The sequence below is a fragment of the Oreochromis niloticus genome, linkage group LG3 (assembly GCF_001858045.2).
Source record: "Oreochromis niloticus isolate F11D_XX linkage group LG3, O_niloticus_UMD_NMBU, whole genome shotgun sequence".
Classification (NCBI taxonomy): Eukaryota; Metazoa; Chordata; class Actinopteri; order Cichliformes; family Cichlidae; genus Oreochromis; species Oreochromis niloticus.
In genome coordinates this window covers 34,912,587-34,931,314 of record NC_031967.2, presented here as the reverse complement: position 1 = coordinate 34,931,314, position 18,728 = coordinate 34,912,587, and positions in this window count along the sequence as shown.

Genomic DNA, 18,728 nt, shown 5'->3' with positions numbered 1-18,728 from the left:
GGATCCAAGGACCTTTTTAAAAAAAAATATTTCTTGAAATGTATTTTGTAGATGAATTTCACAGCGATCATTATATATGTTTAAACTTTGTACCATAACATTTTAATGCAAATCTGAGATACTCGAGCTGAAATTGTTAAAAAAAATTGGTTCATTTGTGATGGTTTGGCCTGTATGAACTGTTGACATATTGTGTTTCTTTCTTTAGACGCTGTCAGGGATTAAAAATAGTTAAACTTCTTCATATTGAAAAACAGGAGAATGATTTGGAGGTGGGAGTTATTTTGTTGTTTTTTTAGCATTTTAGGCAATCGTTTTGTCTGACTCACCTGCCAAAACGACCCTTGGGCCACCGGGGTATGTCCCAGTGCTTCCTACAGAGGCTCTCCCACTGATCTAACCCTCAATATAATGAGGGTCCCTCCGTCCCCAGTGCCCATTGTGATTTTTGAAAAGTTCTTTTTCCCATAAAAACTGGCGTCATCCACCCAACCTGCCTGCCTGAAGACTCAGGGAAGGGTCACAATGTTTTCCTGTAATATTCCCAAGATACCTGTCTTCTTAAAAAATAAAAATGAATCCTCTGCTTCCACGTCTGGGACGTCTGAGGCGGTTCAACCACAGAGCTGAAGTTACGAGTGAGCAGAGCAGGAGGAGGAAGAGGAGTCAAAGGGCGGACGTCCCGACTTATCCTGAAGGGACTTTTTAAGGAAACGAGACCGACATCATGACGAACGTTAAGCAAGGGTGACTCGACCTTGGGCATCTTCAAGGTCATCGTTGACGGGTGTCACTCACATGGTCGCAGAGAGGCTCCTGTCGAATGCCTGTCCATTTCCTGTGCTGGACAGGAAGCTGACAAAAGAAACCCAAAATGCCTTGTTTTTCAGTGTGGGGATGAAAAAAAATAAAAAATCAGGCCTCACCTTTACTCCACTGTGGGAACTGTAACTTTGTCCTGTCTCACACACGCACAACAAAGAAACCCCCCAAAACAACAATGCCCGTCTTTGTTTGGCCTCCTATCGTTGCGTGCCTCTAAAGCGTGTGGCCTTTTATTGAACGCAGGGCAAGATTTTTTAGCTCAGCGGCGGGATGTTATGATTACAAATTAGCATCAGTACTAATAAGATTTCAGGCTTTAAAAAAGAGGGACTTTAAAAAAGAAACAAACATTTTATTTATTTATTTATTTGCTCGTTAAGCGCTGCTCTTAACAAGCTCCGAGGCTGACAGTAAAAACAGCGATGAAGTGAAATGAAGTGTGCGTTACTGCTTGAATGGCTGTGGCGATAGACGTTCCCGGCCTCGGCTGTTGTCCTCTCATGTTTGTTTGTTTGTTTTTCTGTTTGTCTTCTGCATTCATGCTTTCAAAGAGTGTGTGTGGGTTTCCAAGCATGCATGTCAGCGTTTATGTGCCTTATTGCACATGTTGGTGTATTAAGTTTTAGCCCACACTTCTCTTTTTTTTGCATTGCTAAGTATATTTGTGTGCCCATTGTTTGTGTGTGTGTTTGCAGCGGTTTCTGGTGGTCACAGTTGCACAATATCCCTCTGTGTTGTTGCGAGCAACAATAGATAGTAAAGTTAGTTTCGTACTGTGATGATTGCTCTATAAATCTAAGTGCACACTGAGCGCGTTTTAGTGCAGCTCATTGTTCTTTGTCTCGTGTGAGAGCCGTGCTGGTTGGTCACCGGGCTCTTCATCGTCATCTTCATCATCTCTTACACCCTCCGCTGCGGTTTTAAAAACAGTACGCACACACACACCAAGCTGTGCTGTTTGGCAAAGCAGAGTTAATGCTGGTGACACTTCTGAGGAAATATCGATTTGTCATAAAGAGCTCGCAGCCAGAGTCCGGACCTCCTCCAGGTCCGGTTCAGAAGAGAGTCCAGGTCAAGACCGACATTTTAATAATGTTGTTAAATCCAACACAATAAATTACGAAATAAAACAACATTTTTGCCTCTTCCAGCATTTTTTCCCCCTTGTAATGAAAACCAATCCTGTTAATAAACTACTGGTAGATCCATAGTTTTGGATGTCTTCAAAAAGGCCACAATGTGTGTTCATTAGGAACAAAGGCTTTGAGCTCTTATTTGACCCTCAGATGTCACGGTACATTCCTCTTTAACAAAAGCGTGACCCCCACAAAGCAAACTGCGGTTCAACACAGAGTTTTATAGATTTTTTTTCTAATTAGATTTTATTTTATAGTTAGTTTCCACAGCAGAGTTGCTCGTTTCAGTTTTGTTTGTCTAAAAGTTGTTTACGTTCACTTTAGTTTTTATTTGTTTCGCTGTTAAATTCAATCTTTTTAACACTTTTGAAGTTTTTTTTTGAGTCGCCAAGATATAAAGATATTCACAAATCTTTCAAGACTCCTACCATGTTGCGTGTTTTGAATACAGATGAAATGAAAGGGTGGATAGATCAAAAGACACACATACACAAAAACGATTCTATCTTTATCATTTATTTTGTTTATCATTTCAATGTTATTCATTTTTTGAAATATATTTTTGTCAAAAAAGATCATTTGAGCATAAAATTGATTTTTTTCTCCTCTTTTGCTTAATGTAACTTTGATTGTTTGGCAAAATGAATATATTAAGTCAAATGTAAGCACAGAAAAGGCCTCTAACTTTTAGGTACAACCATAAAATAACTGCTTAACATTTCAGTTCAACAACAACTAAAGTGATGTAACCTTGAAGCTCCTCAGGAGCTGCTCATGTCACACAGTAACATGAAAAATATTTTTTTAACCTTGTTTGCTATATAAGCTTTTTAAAATGCCTCTACACATGAAGCGCAACTAGCGATGCTCAGTGGACTCATTTGTTTACATTTGGGTAGCAGCTCTTCTTTCGTAGCCTGACTGTGCTCCACGGTGTTTCCGCGTCGTGAAACAAGTTTGATGTTTCCACCTTGAGCTAGAAAAAGTCTTTTTGCAAAGGTTCTGTATTGGTTTCATGTGCTTGATGCTTTGGCTTCTGAAAGTGCAAACGAGCTCCTTTTTTTAACGATTCTGTGTACTTCGCTGTTATAAATTCAGTTTTTCTGTGAACTTTTCATGGATTCATGTGCTTTCAGCTGTAGGTCAGATTATATTATATTATATTATATTATACCTGCATCCAACAATGCAGGCGCCTCTTCAGGAGTTTTCTCACACTTGAGGATGGAGTGGCCTGATGGCAGTGTAAAAACTCCTTATTGAGGGTTTCTTTTGATTGTGTGTCATAGTAGTCACAGTTTTTGTATAACAGATACTGTATGTGACACGTAGTTAACTGGGTGAGTAGATTTCACATCTATCTAACCAATTGTAAGCATTGTATTTTTCGTCTTCTTGCTCATTTTTTCATTTCCTTGTTCTTTTGTCTTTTTGTCGTTCCAGCACAGATTTTTCTGACTGATGCAATGAAAATATGTACGACGTTTAGATGTTTTATTTTTTTGACATAAGATTTTTTTGATGTGGTTCTGATTGGATTTTACTGGTTGTGGCTATGTGACCTATCACAGGTGATATAAGTGTTTCATTACCTGATGAAAAGCAGGAGTGCTTGAAATGTCAAACACTACTAGATGCAAAAAATAAGGACGATGATTTACCGCAGTTGCATTTCATTATAGCAGAAACACTGATGGGTTGTTCAATCAGAAATCAACACGGATCATCTTTTATATGCAGAAAATTTAAATCTACTGATGTTTTTGTATTTGTGGTTCATCTTGAAATATTTGCTCAATCCAGCATAAAAGCTAAATGAAAGCTGCATTTTCTTTACTTCTTCATTTTTATGACTAAGAGTTTCATGTTAAAAAGTCATGTTGCTGATTAGATAAGCCAATTAGTATGTCGTATGCAGTTAACAAATTTTCTCTTGAAACTGTGAAGCTGTAGCAGAAGGCTAGACTCAAAAGGAGACTCGAGTGAGTCAACTTGATTGAGTTCAAAAGCTTCATTTACAACAAGAGTTATAAATGGCAAACAGTCACTAGAGTACTTTCTTTCTGACATCACACACTTCCCTGTACAGACGCTGACCGACACTGCACCCACTATTTAACCCCTTCCAGACCTTCCAGTGTCACAGCCTTTCTCAGCAGCGCTGCATGCCAGCCACCATGAACCACCGAGACGTGTTCACCCTGCATGTGAAGATGTTTTAGAATGAATATCCAGCAGGCCTGCTCAGTATATTCTGTGTGAGCTTTAGTCTATTTATTCTTGAATCTCTAACTCTCAGAGGTTTCAGTCTCAGGGAGGAGATGATCCCCAGCTTAATACTTTTATCCCATTATAATGTGGCGAGCTTCACCCAGTGGATGTGAGTGTGTGCCATCTCCTTACCTTATCCTGAAACATTAGACGGCTGAAGAATGTCGACTGGCTGTTTAAAGAAACTGGAAGCTGGAAAAGCCATTTGCAGTCATTTTTTTTTAACCCAGGTCTTTTAAAAAATATATATATTCACTTCAATCTTTCACATTATTCTTTTAGTTTCCTTTTAAAGCAATATAACTCATGTTTTCCTTGTATTCTGCTGTTTTTTTTACTTTCCTGTCTGCTTGCTGTGCTTCTCATTAATTTTATTGCCAATTCTTCCCCCTTTTTCAACGTTCCCTCCATTCGTCTTGCTGTATTTCTTTAAATGAAATGGCCCATTTCTGTGTAATTCGTAAAGCCGAGGCTTATAGCGCTATAGTAAAAGTTAAAGCGGTGCAGACTAAACATTTGGACTCGGAATGATGAAAAATGACCAATCAGACAGCTGGGATGCCAGCCAGCTCCATGATGTAACATCCTGTTGGGCTAAATCCTTTTATTTTAGGGTAACTTGGAGCCTTTCATTCTTCCCCTTTGCATCCTCGAGAAGGCGCACATGCAGTCTCATATCCTTTCGCTCACCTCTGTGAATGGGAGCGGGAATAATGGGCTTCAGACGTCAGAGAGGAAACGACCCAAACATTATTCCAATAGGTTTTTATTGCTGCGATTATTAGATTTCATAAAATAAATCCATTTTAACGGAGGTTACCGCTTGTTTTCCCAGCCTGTTTCAGGGTTGTCGTGTGTGAATGTGCACAAACCCAAACTTTTAATGTTTTACGCATGTGTGAGCGAGTGTGTGTGTGTGTGTGTGTGTGTTTCTGACATTTAATGACACTTGTGTGCGCTCGTATGTGTGTTTGCATGTTCGGAGCTACAATAGAGCTATACATTTGTGTAAGTTTTGTTCCTCAGCTCTGCTCAGTTTCCACTTAACATAAAACTATTCCCCTTATTAGTCTGCTCTAATCGGCTGACCTACTATATGACTGTGTGTAACAGAAGTGTATTAACAGATATTTTCCGCATGCAAGTGGGTCAGAGTGCACTTTCCATCATGCTGTCATTGCTTAATTATGTCTTTAAATGTTTGTGGGTATGTTGCATTGCCTTGAGTATCCCTAATGTAGTATATGTTAGTGCTGTGTGACACTGCAAACTTTGCTACCAATCTGATACCACGTACAAAACACATTTTTTAAAAATTCTGTGCGCTACATACTGAACTTTGGGTATAATACCAATACCAGCGTTGGTATCGATGTCGACATCGATAAATAATTGGCTTGATCAGGCAACATCTTCATCTTGGTTGCACAAAAACGGATAACCCCAGATAACTGTTGATTTACAAATCCACTGAATTTTTTTCACCTAGTAAAAGTTTTTACAGAGGTCATGTCAGACAGTCTTTTTCCTATAGACTTCTATAGGTCTGGAAGTCTTTTTGCAACCATGGTTAGCGCCATCATCATTCAGATAGAATGCAGGCTTTAGGCACATCCGTATCGTTTACACTGCATTATATTGGCTCTGTTGTTTATAAGTGCATGTGATTGAAGCACGTCACTCAGTGCTGAAGTGTGGCTCATTATTGTGCCTTGTGCACAGACAATACTTGAAAGTCCCGTTATGAAGCTTTCAGTTTTTGTTTTTTTTTTCCACCTCCACTTTACTTTTTTTTGGAATTCATGCTTCAAAATTGTGTGATTTACAGAGAACATGACAAACAACATCATGACATTGGCTTCCATTCATTAATATGTGTGTGGAAACAATCGTACCCTGCACAAAAGGAAAGAGGACTCATTATTAAATCAGACTCATTCTAAATTCCCTCGCTCGCTTGCATCTGTAATCTGCATAAATCTGCATACAGCAGAAAATATGGAGATTACTGCACAACACTGATTCAAACAGCCAAGTGACGCCAACAATTCAACTTTTAAATTGAGGAAGTCTCGATTAAATCCATCTTATTTTCTTATAAACACATGAGGCAAGATTATTTCTATTTGTTTGGCCTTCCAAGCATCCTAAATGTAATCTTTATATATCTATATGAGCTATACTTTATATAAATATTACTCACACCCTTTATATTACCTAATATGTATATAAAAATAACTTGTATATATAAATAACTTATTAAAATATGACCATCCTAACATCTTCTATATACATAAAAGAAATAAGATGATGAAGAGGTGGTGGTACTGATGATAATGATGATGATGAGATGATCATGACAATGGGAAGAAAATAATAATGATGATTGTTATTATAATCACTATTATTTATATATTTTATAATGGATGTTGTTATTGTTATTCATTCTTTTAAATTCATTTTTCTCTTTGAGACAGTCTGTATCTGTCTCAAGCTGGAAATTAACAAAACTCAGTGCAGCACCTCCTTTAACACACTGCACATCACATACATTGACGCTCCCCATTATTCCTTCTGTCCTAATGTCTTAAATAACATATCTTATATATATATATATGTATGTCTAAAAATGAATTTCCATCTATCAATTTTCTGCTGCTTATCCAGGTTTGGGTCGGAGGGAGCAGCAGCCTGAGCAGAGAAGGACTTCCCAAGACATCTGTGAGTCCTGGATCTGACACATCGTAAAAAACAGTGAGCTTTGTAGATGAAACTCCTTAACAATATCTATACATGATTTATCATTGTTTTTAAGGCCCACACCCACAGGTCCAGCTAGTAAGCAGTGTAGGTGTTTCCCCTTCCTCAGAATTTAATAGGTTATTTGTTTTGTACAGAATCGCTAAAACTCTTTAATATAGTGAGTGTGTTGTTTCCATGTACTTAATATGTTAATCGTGGGCATTTACACACTGGGCTAAAGACCATACTATATTACTCATGTAATATTCAAAAGTGACTAGCAGAATAGCTCATTCATGGTTGATAGTGAATGGTGGGCTGATGGTGTGTCTTTTTGTGGTCATGTCTTTTTTTCTTGTTTTTTGTTCTTTTACTTTGTTTCAATGTCTTTGTGAACTAAAAGCAAACCTACAAATACTAAAAGCACGTGACTTTTAAATGTATATACCTCTTTGAATCCTGCAAATCTTTTGGGGGTCTTGTTACAATGCACTGTGGTGTGTATCAGTCTGAAGTTGTGTCAGACACCTCGTGGTGCAGCGGTAATTACATTACAGTGCCTATTGTGGCTTTGAGACCTCCTACTGTGAGTATTATGAGTCCAGCACATGTGGCACAAACACACAGGATGTTTCACATACTTCATTAATCTAAGGTTTTATGGTAAATGTACACTGTAATCCATGTAGCCGGTGGGGCGGTACAACTATGAATGTGTGCCAGTGAGTGTTATTAGTGTTGACTAAGGTGACCACACACACCCACGCACTCTCCGCCTCCCTGCTGTTTTAGGAGCCATGGTTTTGATCGAGCAGACCGAGACCTCTCACTGGTTGCTGGCAGATTTCCAGCAGCCAATCACAAGCCTCTGCCAATTAGAGCTGAAGGTAGAGAGGGCAGAACATTTAATGGGGCTTTTACAGGCTTGTTGGTGTGTGTTTGTGTGTGTGTCTGTAACTTAATACACGGTATTTCTGTGTGTTTGTAGAGTATATCATGTATCTTTTCATGTGTGACAAACTCTTGTGTGTGTGTGTTTTGCAGATTCAGCGGCAGAGTAACCCATTAGGATAATAGCTCTGTTGCACTGCCCAGGCTATTACGGTGCTCTCTCTCTCTCTCTCTCTCTCTCTCTCTCTCTCTCTCTCTCTCTCTCTCTCTCTCTCTGTGTGTGTGTGTTTTGTGCTTGTGGCCTTTATCACAGTTTCACCAGTTGATTTAGCTTGAACCCCCCCCCCCCTCCCAAGGTAATGTATATTGTTTTTGTTTCAAGGCAGCTCCAATAATTAATCAGGACTTTTTAACTGTGTGTGTGTGTGTGTGTGTGTGTGTGTGTGTGTGTGTGTGTGGGCGGTCAAGAATTTAAAATGCTTCCTAGGCAAATTGCGAGAAATCAGCTGAACCTTAAATTCACTTCTCGCCTTCTGTGGTTTTTCTTAGCATTTTAAACCCAAAATCGCAACTAGTTACAGACAAACTTTTGAGCTCACAGACTGAAACGCAGGTCATGGAGATGATGTCAGAGATATATCTTCACTTAAGGAGATAGTAGCCTGGTGGTGAGGGGGCCAGGGGAACCTTCCACATCTTCAGCAGGTATGTCAAGTTCACCAGTGTTTCCAGGTTGATCTGATGGGACCCAACTTAAAAGGTAAATGAGACTGTAAAGCATCCTTTGGCAAGGACCACCTACATTTTTGTGCTTTGTTTTCTTCAGTTCATGGCAAATAGATGTCTATTTATTATATACACCTCAAAAAAATAAAGGAACACTTTTTAAGCATCAAGTCAGTTAAACTTCTGGGATATTGATCTAGTCAAAAAAGTAGCAGAGGGGGGTGGTAACATGCTTCATGAGTGTTAAGGATATTCCAGGAGACATAGAGTTACTCTAGGAGAGCTGGACAGGGCTGTAGAAGGCCCTTAACCCATCAAACGATGGGAATCTGCTCCTTTGTGGTGAGCACTGCCAGCCACAAAATGACCTCCAGGAGGACACTGGTGTAAATTTCTGTGCCCAACAATCAGAAACTGACTTCATGAGGGTGGCTTAAGGGACCATCATTCTCTAGTGGTTGGCATTTGCAACATTTAATTCCCAACACATTACCCAGTTCATATCAGAATATATATCCAGAATGGCTTTTTGTTCCATTGACATCTGATGTGTTTTCTAAGTCTTCCTTAGTGTTTTTTCCAGAAAAGAAAAAAAAAAAATCAAGCAAGCATGAGGTGGAAACAACCGAGCATCCTTCCCAGAAAACAACCCATTAGCTCATTTTTACAGCTCTCATTTTGTCATTGGGTTTAAAATTTAAGTGACCTCTGGCAGCAGTATGAATAAGCAATTATAAAATGAAAATATAAAAATGTCTGCCCCGTCACCTTAAGATGACATCACATTTAAAGTTGTCTCCCAAACATTAAACCCCATAACCCTGCTTCAAACTAACCAAACTGCAGACTACAATAAGTGGTCCTACCCAGATAAGACCGAGACCTCTTGGTTTGAAAAATGACAATACGTTAGTGCCAAAACCTTTGGTTCCTGGAATGGCCACTTGTGGCTGACTCAAAAAGCAAGCCAATCCCCATAGATCCCCTTGTTAAAATTCCATAAATTTATATGTGGAAATAAACATCTTTACAGCTTGGTTTGACCCTCTAAAATCAGTGTCATCAGTGAGGACCCAAACCCTAACAAAAGGACTTTTTTTTTTTGAGAAAAAAGGGTAAATAGCTTTTGATGTGTTTCAGTTGCATTCATTCTTTGTTCCCTGATTTATTTATGTTTTTAAAAAAAGTATATCTTTTATCATAGACTTAGACCTCACAGGGTAGAAAAAAAAAAGAAAAGTAAAGACAGTTATTGTCAAACTATTTACATCTATTTGTTTTCTGCCCCTTATCCAATTTAGGGTCCCAGGAAAGCTTGAGTCCGTCACAGCTATTCTAGAGCAAGATGGATGGGGACACTCCAAATCACTAATTCACCTAACAGTCATATCTTTGGTCTATCGGAGTAACCAGAGAGAATCCACACAGGCATGGGGAGAACATGGAACTTCCACACAACCCAGGATTAACCTTCTTCCTGTGAGACATATGAGGAAAACTCTACCATTATACATATATAAATATATATATGTATGTATATATATATATATATACACGTGTGTATATATATATATATACATTTGATAGTAATTAAGAATTATCTATGCCTGTGTAATGCACCCATACAGTATATTATTAGTCAAATGTAGTCACTTCTGGCATCAAACCTCCCCCCGTCCTCCAAAGATTTGTTGAATTTCACTTACACTTGGCGTTTTCTTTCCCCCCCCCTCAGCTAAGTGGTCACATCACCGTTCAAAGGTAGTTCAGTAAGGAAAGCAGGAAAGCGGTGTTGTACCCTGCTGCTGATCATTAACCCTGTCTGACCTTTTTCTAAGTTATATAGATTATTCTCAGACGCAATCAAGCATTGCACTGGTTCATATGGCTATTTAATGATGATATCCTTCATGTATTACTCTGTACATTTTCTCTTCCTTCTAATGTTTGATAAATGGACACTCTTTCACTTCACCCTATGAGCAAAAACAAAAAAAGAAAATCTCACACACTGAGATACATAAAACCCATAAAAATACAACTTAAATATACAGAACTGATTTTAAACCTTAGACAAACAAACCCAATAAACTCAAACATAAACTTACTACATACACACACACACACACACACACACACACACACACACACACACACACATGCACACACATGCTCCCAGTGACTGCTAAAGACCATTTGTATAAAAAGGGAGGAAAGAATAAATAAATGTTTTCAGTAGCTGGAAAGTTATCAAGTCCGTAGTGGGAAGGCTACACAGACTAACACCAGTCTAGACCCACACACAAAGAAACACACACACACACAAACACACACACACGATCGAGCACCAACACAAATAACGGCAGAAAATGTATCACAGACTGCCAAGGCCACGGTCCTCCCTTTTATCACAATAAATCACAGCAAAAAGTTGGAATGGTACGCCTGAGTGTGGATGTGTGCGTACAAGCTCGTGGGCCACTGTCTAAGCATTGCCTTTGTTTTCCATCCCACTTAAAAAGGTCAGAGCCCTCGGGAGTCATTATATTACCCTGATATTAATGCCTGTGAGCCAAGAAGAGTGTGTGTTTGTGTGTGTGAGCCATGTGTTTCTACTAATACAATGGGCCTGAAAAGTAGAGTTCATTATTTTAGTAATGCCTATTTCTGCCTGTATGTTTGATATCTTTAAATTAATCCATGTCTGTTTGTGTGGTTCCTTCCTGAGTTCAAACATTGAGTAAAAGCCGAGTCGCTCTCGCTGTTGGCGTTTTGTCTTCATTCATTTATACTCGTCCACTTCAATAGAGTGCCAGTTTAAATCACTTCCAGCTTAAATGAGAAAGAAAACCATACAGACAGATCTTTTACCAAGAGCAAAAAAAGTTTATTTGAATGTCTACATGTTATCTGGTTCACATCCTCGTAGTTTCCATGTTTGCTAAAAGTTTACGCGATTATTTAAAGCTGGTCCAATAAACAGATTTATATAAACAATAGATAGAAAAGAAATATGAAAGAGATCACCCACAACGATGAAGCCACAAAGAATCATCACTCAGTGCTTTTAGTTGTATTGTTTTTATATTCCAGCCCTCAGTTGTAAAGGTAGTGTCTGACCTGGTTGGGGTGGTGGAGACCAAACATAGAGCTAAAAGGACGGTGAATATTAAGCCAAATAAATACTAATGTGGTCTGTGTGTAAACTGATGACATGGTAGGCAATTACCTGCTAACATTTGTCATTGCAAAATCATAATGTGCATTTTTGTGTATTTATATGTATGTAATTGTGATTTTTTTTTTATTTTTTATTTTTTTTATAGCTTGTTCCAAAAATAATCATAATAATTCGTTTTAAAGCTGTAAAATGTTCCTAAGTAACTTCCCGCTGTAAAATGATAATGAAAGTAATACTTTTTGAGTTTCACATTTAGTGATTTTTATTTTCATGCAGACATGTTTCACCTGGAAAATTTCCCTCTGGTTTAAAAAAAAATTGATGCTCAGTTTCTTACTTTTAGGACTTTTTTAAAATATTTTTTTCTGCTTTTTCTTCCAGGATCAAACACAGACACACTACTTCACTACTAAACTACTCCTACAGGCAACGTAAATGTCGAAGTGGGGTTTTCATTATATTTTAAGAGTCGCCCCTGTTTTTACAGGCCAGGTTGCTACAATATAACCTTTCTCCACAGTAAGTGAATGGGAGCCATATGGAAAACATGGTACTGTACCTGAGCTGTTATTTTGGTCACACAGACAGAGTATTGTACCCATAAAGTTTAAGAGAAAGAAAGGATAGGTTAAAAGACAGGTATCCAAAAAAAGAAGGATAGATAAAAATAAAAAATGAAACAGAAAAAAAAAGATATCACACAAAAAAGACGATCCCCTTTGTGAAAGACAGAGAGAAACTGTAATTGCAGTCAAAAACGAGGACAGGTCTTCTGTCTGCAGTTGCATGTGGATGTGGACAAGCAGCTGAAGGGCACTGCCATGACTTCAGTCCTGCCACATGTGATCATCATCTATGAGACGACAAAAACACAAATCATCCCATTACTTTGTGTCTTGATATAATGTTCTGTGAGCCCGCAGAGGTTGAATGTAGAGTTTTGTTTGGATGGTCACTCCAAAGTCCCCAAGCATATGGGCATTAGAGGACAAGTGAGGAGGACCACAAAGAAAGCCACTAGATAGCTAGGGCTGATCTATCCTTGGGTGGCTGCTAATGGAACCAAATGTAGTTTAATGTAGGAAAATTAAGAAAATGTTTTCAAAGGTTTTATTATTGAATGCAAAACTTACTTTATTGTTACTGTTTTGCATTATTTGAGATAATTTATTGTCATGGTGCGGGGCAGGCAGGATAGGACCCAAAATGCAGGACTCTCAGGCAGAACTAAACTTAAAGGCAGCTTTATTGCTGGGTTTAGAGACAAAAACCTAAAACTGCGAGGACACTAGGTGGATGGAACATGCAGCACTCAGAGAGATGGCAACAAGGAACAGAAGGAAATGCAGACAATAAAAATAAGGGAATCAGGGCAAAGAAGAAACACCTGGGGAACATGGCTGGATGTAATCTAATCGACGAGACAGAGGACACAAAACTGACCATGATGCGCACAGAACAAGTGACTATCAGAATAAAACAGGAAGCGTGAGAAACACACGCTGAGATGCAGACTAAGACACACAAATTGATGTGGGAAGACAACAGCACACACAGGCATGACAGAGCTGAAACACAGAGAGAGCCAGGGAGCTAGAGAGCAAGGGACAAGAGAGACAGAGAGAGACAACGAGAGAGACAGCAAACTTGACATCCATAAACAGACCTTACAGACTACACACCAGGCACACCAAAACTCAACTTAAGCATCTGAATAACCTGAGAGAAATGAGCAAAACACTAAGCAAACTCAAAAACCTGGGTCAAAGACACAGAATCATGACAGTTTATCAGATTCTCAGCAGCTGGACCACACCTTAAATAATCCCCTTCTTCATCTATAAATGCCTACTTGTTCTCATTACTGTGCGCATTCTGCAATGCAACCAGATGCTAATTAATATAATGGACATATTTTCTTTCCTTTTTTTGACGCACATTAGATAATCTTCTTCCTCTATCACACCAACCCTCTCCATGTTCTTGTTCACTACATCTATGAACCTTCTCCACATTTAAAGTCCCTACTCTCACCTCCACAACAATGTTCACTCTACACGCCTTCCCCCTATCTTCTGCCTTTGTCTTCAGCCAACAGTAGCACAGTTTCCACCAGTACTCTGTTGGCCAACAGCACCTGAGGCGGTCCTTATTAACCCGGGCCCCGACCCATCTGGTATGGAAATCTTGTTCTTTATGATAAGTATGATTTGAATAATGATAAGTATAACAACAGAAGTGCTATAATAAAGCACTGAGTTTCAAGTGCATATTTTCAACTTAAAAACTGAACAAAAAAAATCTAACATGAATGGGATTAGCACCTGCACTGGTGAAGCTAAAGGAAAACGTATTCTACCAACACTGCTGCTGCCACATCTCTTTTCATATAACTGTTCTTCTTTCAGTTGGAAGTGCTCGTGATTTGCATGTTAAGACGTCTTCATTTCACAAAATCACACAAGCCGGAGGTGAGGACACGATCAAAGCTTCAGTGCAGAGAGAACCTTGGCAGCAACAGTCAGACTTCATCCAGTCCACCTATCCATCCAAGACGAGGGTCAAGGATTTGGTGAGATCTGTGGTGCAGCTGTTCGACACATGGAATCTAGACCATGAATAACTTAAAACACACATTGCAAGGGAAACACGAGTAGGAAGAAACTGTAAGAAACGGAAAAGTGTGGGGAATGAAAGGAGAGGAAAGAGTGGAGGTCGAACTCTGTGGCAGCATTTATTCAGAAGAGCAAGGCAGGACGCGCGAGCAACTCTGACTTTGCATCGATTCGAGCGATTACTAACCGGAGGCTGACGCATGATCGGGTGGGAAGAAACGCAAGTTACCGATGTAAGACCGTAACATTGCTTACGTTAGAGGGAGGTTATAATGGGAACACACAAGCCCACTTTATTCAGTGACGCACGAAGTGACACACAAAGATCACATATACACATAATCGTGCACAGTGACGCATTCATGTGTGAATATTTCCTAATCCAAGCATGCACACTCGAGTCCTGAGTGGTACTTGCTGAAACCTACTGGAAGTTGTAAATGAGCGCTAACGTTGGTTTTTTTTAAGTTCATGCATTTGACGACTTTATTGGTTTTTAATCAAAAGAATAAACTACATTTTCTGCCTTTAAGGCTCTGAAATAATAATAATAATTCTTTTTGTAAAAAGCGTAGCTAAAACATGAACCAACTGTGATTTATGAATGTTGACAGGTACTATTTTCACGTAGAACCTTCAGCTTCATCACAACACGCTCATGTGAGTGCCATGAGTGAGTAGAGCTTTGAAGACAATTCACAAATATCTTGATAAAAGAGCTTGTGAAATTACTTCCAAAAAACATTCACTCTAAAAACAAATGTTTTTCGCAATATGCATGCACTGTCCACATTCCTAAGTCCACCTTTTTAACTGCTTCCATTATGTAAATATGTAATCAGTCATTAATAAGGCTGCAAATCAGTGCATTTTAACATGTAGAGGTGGTCAGAAGCTAGAAAACGGTCACATAATCAAACTGAAACGCTGTGACTGTGATGGTCACATATATATGTATATATTTCAATGGTACCAGAAAGTTTTCACATTTGGTAATGAATGCTTTGCTTTGTGTGTGTACACACACACACACACATATACATATATATATACATATATATATATATATATATATATATGTATTATACTTGTATATATATGCTTGTGTGCAAGTACTAAGTATTACTATTAATGATCAGTTTCAGTGTCATTGCAATGTTGTCAGGTTGTGACTGTTGCATGTAGAGTGATACTAAATTATGTTACAGTTATTTAAAATCTGTGCAGATAAATTAATCTGTCTAAAGTTCATGACTAAATTGTTCATTTTCACTCCTTTTTCACCACATAAAAACAACATTTCATTTTGTGAAAGCTTCCTCTCTTATCTAGGTATGCATGTACTTGCTGTATGAATTGGCTAAAATAAAGCCTAAAACATAATGTGTTTTCTGTCAAACAGCCACTCTGAGCTAACCTTCTTCCTGCTGTAAATTATCTGACCCAGTCAGTCAGTTTTCCACTGCAGCTGCCTGAATTTAATACACAATACAACATTTCAATAATATATGGCAGAGATCTGTTAGATTCAAGCATGCTAGTTTCCTGTCCCACATGTATTCACATCCCATGTGCCACATGTGTGTGCGTACATGTGTAGAGGTCAGTAGAGTATGATGGAGGAAAGAGGTGGTGTAAAGGAAGGAGGAACAAAGGTATAATTTAACGCCTGTCAGGTTCATGGCCTTACAGAAGATGACAGGCGAGGGAGATGAGGGAGAGGTGAGAAGTTTGAACTGTTCCTCTGAATTCTGCAGCCAATTTCTCTTAAAGAACAAGCTATCAGCTCTGCCAGCAGGTTTTGACTCAAGCAAGTGTGTTGATATCCTGAGGTTCCTGCAAGGTTCATTTGCCTGTTGTTCCCTTTTCTGCTGATTAGCCTTTGTGTATTTATGACCTCAGTTCTCTTGTCCTTTGTTGTCATGTCTGGTGTCATGTCTTGTCTAGCTATTTTTATTATGCTAACTTTACCTGCTTGTCACCAGCCAATGTTGGGTATTGTCATTAACTTTGTGGAATTTGGAGCTTGCATTTGCCATAATAAAGGTTAACTTTTTGTGACTACAGCCTGCTTGCTACCAATGAATGCTGGCGGAGCATTACGGGGTAAAATGTCACTAAAATATTTAATCAGCACTTTTTTTATTCCTGATTTATAGTAAGTGTTAAATTATTCAAAGACATTAAAATATAGTCTGCAGAAAAATGTTTACATACAATTAAGCAGCTGGCTGTGACTGTTATGGGGTACAGAGGGTTAATCTGAACTACATAAATCATAATCACAAATTGAAAACATTGGTCACTGTTGTACTGAAAGTTTAACCAACAGCCCAGTTTCAGGTCATTCGTCAGAAACAGGTCCTTCCCTGCCACAGACTGTCTCTCTTCCTGCCTCTGAGAAGCACAATGCTGCCATCACTGTGCTTTGCCATAGAGATGATATCAGCTAGCTGTTGAGTTGTCCCTGGTGTTCATCTTGTCTAGTTCTTAACATTTTTCACAAACTCTAACTGGGCTCTATCATAGAGCCTGCTGGTTAACACTGAGGGTGGCAGTTCTTGCTTGACTACAGAGTTTGGCCAGACTGCCAACAGCTGGAAGAGTCCTAGTGTTCACAGACCACTGTGCTCTAAACACATTATGTGCAGCAAAGAGTGAAAATGCATGTTAACACTGCCCCTCTGGTCCTGTCCGTTTATGTTAGCTTGCTAGCTTGCTTTGTTTATGTTAGCTTCCTTTGATATATTTGCCACTGCATAAAATGTCAAACCCACAGAAATGGAGTAAGTAATTCATTAATTGCCTTTACTTTCACCGGTCCAATGAATTCAGTTCAAAACATGCCAAGCAGAAGTTTTTAATGATGGATCACTAAATGCTAACAAATAGCACTCAAAGAGTATGTCTGTGAAGGTTCTCAGTCATCCAGGTCATCGTAGTCAAAGGAGTTTGCAAAGAAAAGCGTCTGGACTTCTTTGAGTTGCTTGAAGACGTTTCACCTCTCATCCGAGAAGCTTCTTCAGTTCTAAGGTCAAATGGCCGAGAGTCCCAGATTTGAACCCAGTGGGAGTATCCCCCCAAGGAGGGACAAAGGACCCCCTGGTGATCCTCTAATCACCTGAGCCAAGGTGTGAAAGCGGGTGTGGGACCTAATCAGCCAGGGTTTCGGGTGAGCCCATTGTGAAACCTGGCCCCACCCTATCATGTGATTTCCTGAGGTCAGATGGCCCAGGATGTGAGTGGGCGTTAAGGCGTCTGGGGAGGGAACTCAAAACTGGATTATAGATGGCAGACAGTTGGTGTCGTAAACCACCGCCTCTGTTCAAAGATGGTCGCTCACAGTGGACATAGATGGCCTCTTTCACTCCTCTTTCAAACCATCTGTCCTCTCTGTCCAATATGTGAACATTGGCATCCTCGAAAGAGTGACCTTTATCCTTAAGATGCAGATGGACTGCTGAGTCTTGTCCCGTGGAGGTGGCTCTTCTATGTTGTGCCATGCGCTTGTGAAGTGGCTGTTTGGTCTCTCCAATGTAGAGGTCCGGGCATTCCTCACTGCACTGTACAGCATACACCACGTTGTTAAGTCTGTGTTTTGGAGTTTTGTCTTTCGGGTGAACCAGTTTGTGTCTGAGTGTGTTGCTGGGTCTGAAGTACACTGGGATGTCATGCTTGGAGAAAACTCTCCTGAGTTTCTCTGATACACCGGCTACATAGGGGATGACAATGTTGTTGCGTCTGTCTTTCTTATCCTCCCTCGCTGGTGTCTGATCTTCTTTTCTGTGCCTTTTTGCTGACTTTATGAACGCCCAGTTAGGATAACCACATGTTTTCAGTGCTTCCTTTACATGTGTGTGTTCCTTCTTTTTCCCTTCAGGCTTAGAGGGAACAAGTTCTGCCCGATGGTGTAGGGTCCTAATTACTCCAAGTTTGTGTTCCAGAGGGTGATGGGAGTCAAAGAGGAGGTACTGGTCCGTGTGTGTGGGCTTCCGGTAAACTTCAATGTTGAGGTTGCCATTCTCTTCAATGTGCACAGTCTCTTCAAGACACTAAGGACAACTGTTTGCCTTTCCTGGACTGCGCTGTGCACATGAAAGACAAAACTCCAAAACACAGACTGAACAATGTGGTGTATGCTGTACAGTGCAGTGAGGAATGCCCGGACCTCTACATTGGAGAGACCAAACAGCCACTTCACAAGCGTATGGCACAACATAGAAGAGCCACCTCCACGGGACAAGACTCAGCAGTCCATCTGCATCTTAAGGATAAAGGACACTCTTTCGAGGATGCCAATGTTCACATATTGGACAGAGAGGACAGATGGTTTGAAAGAGG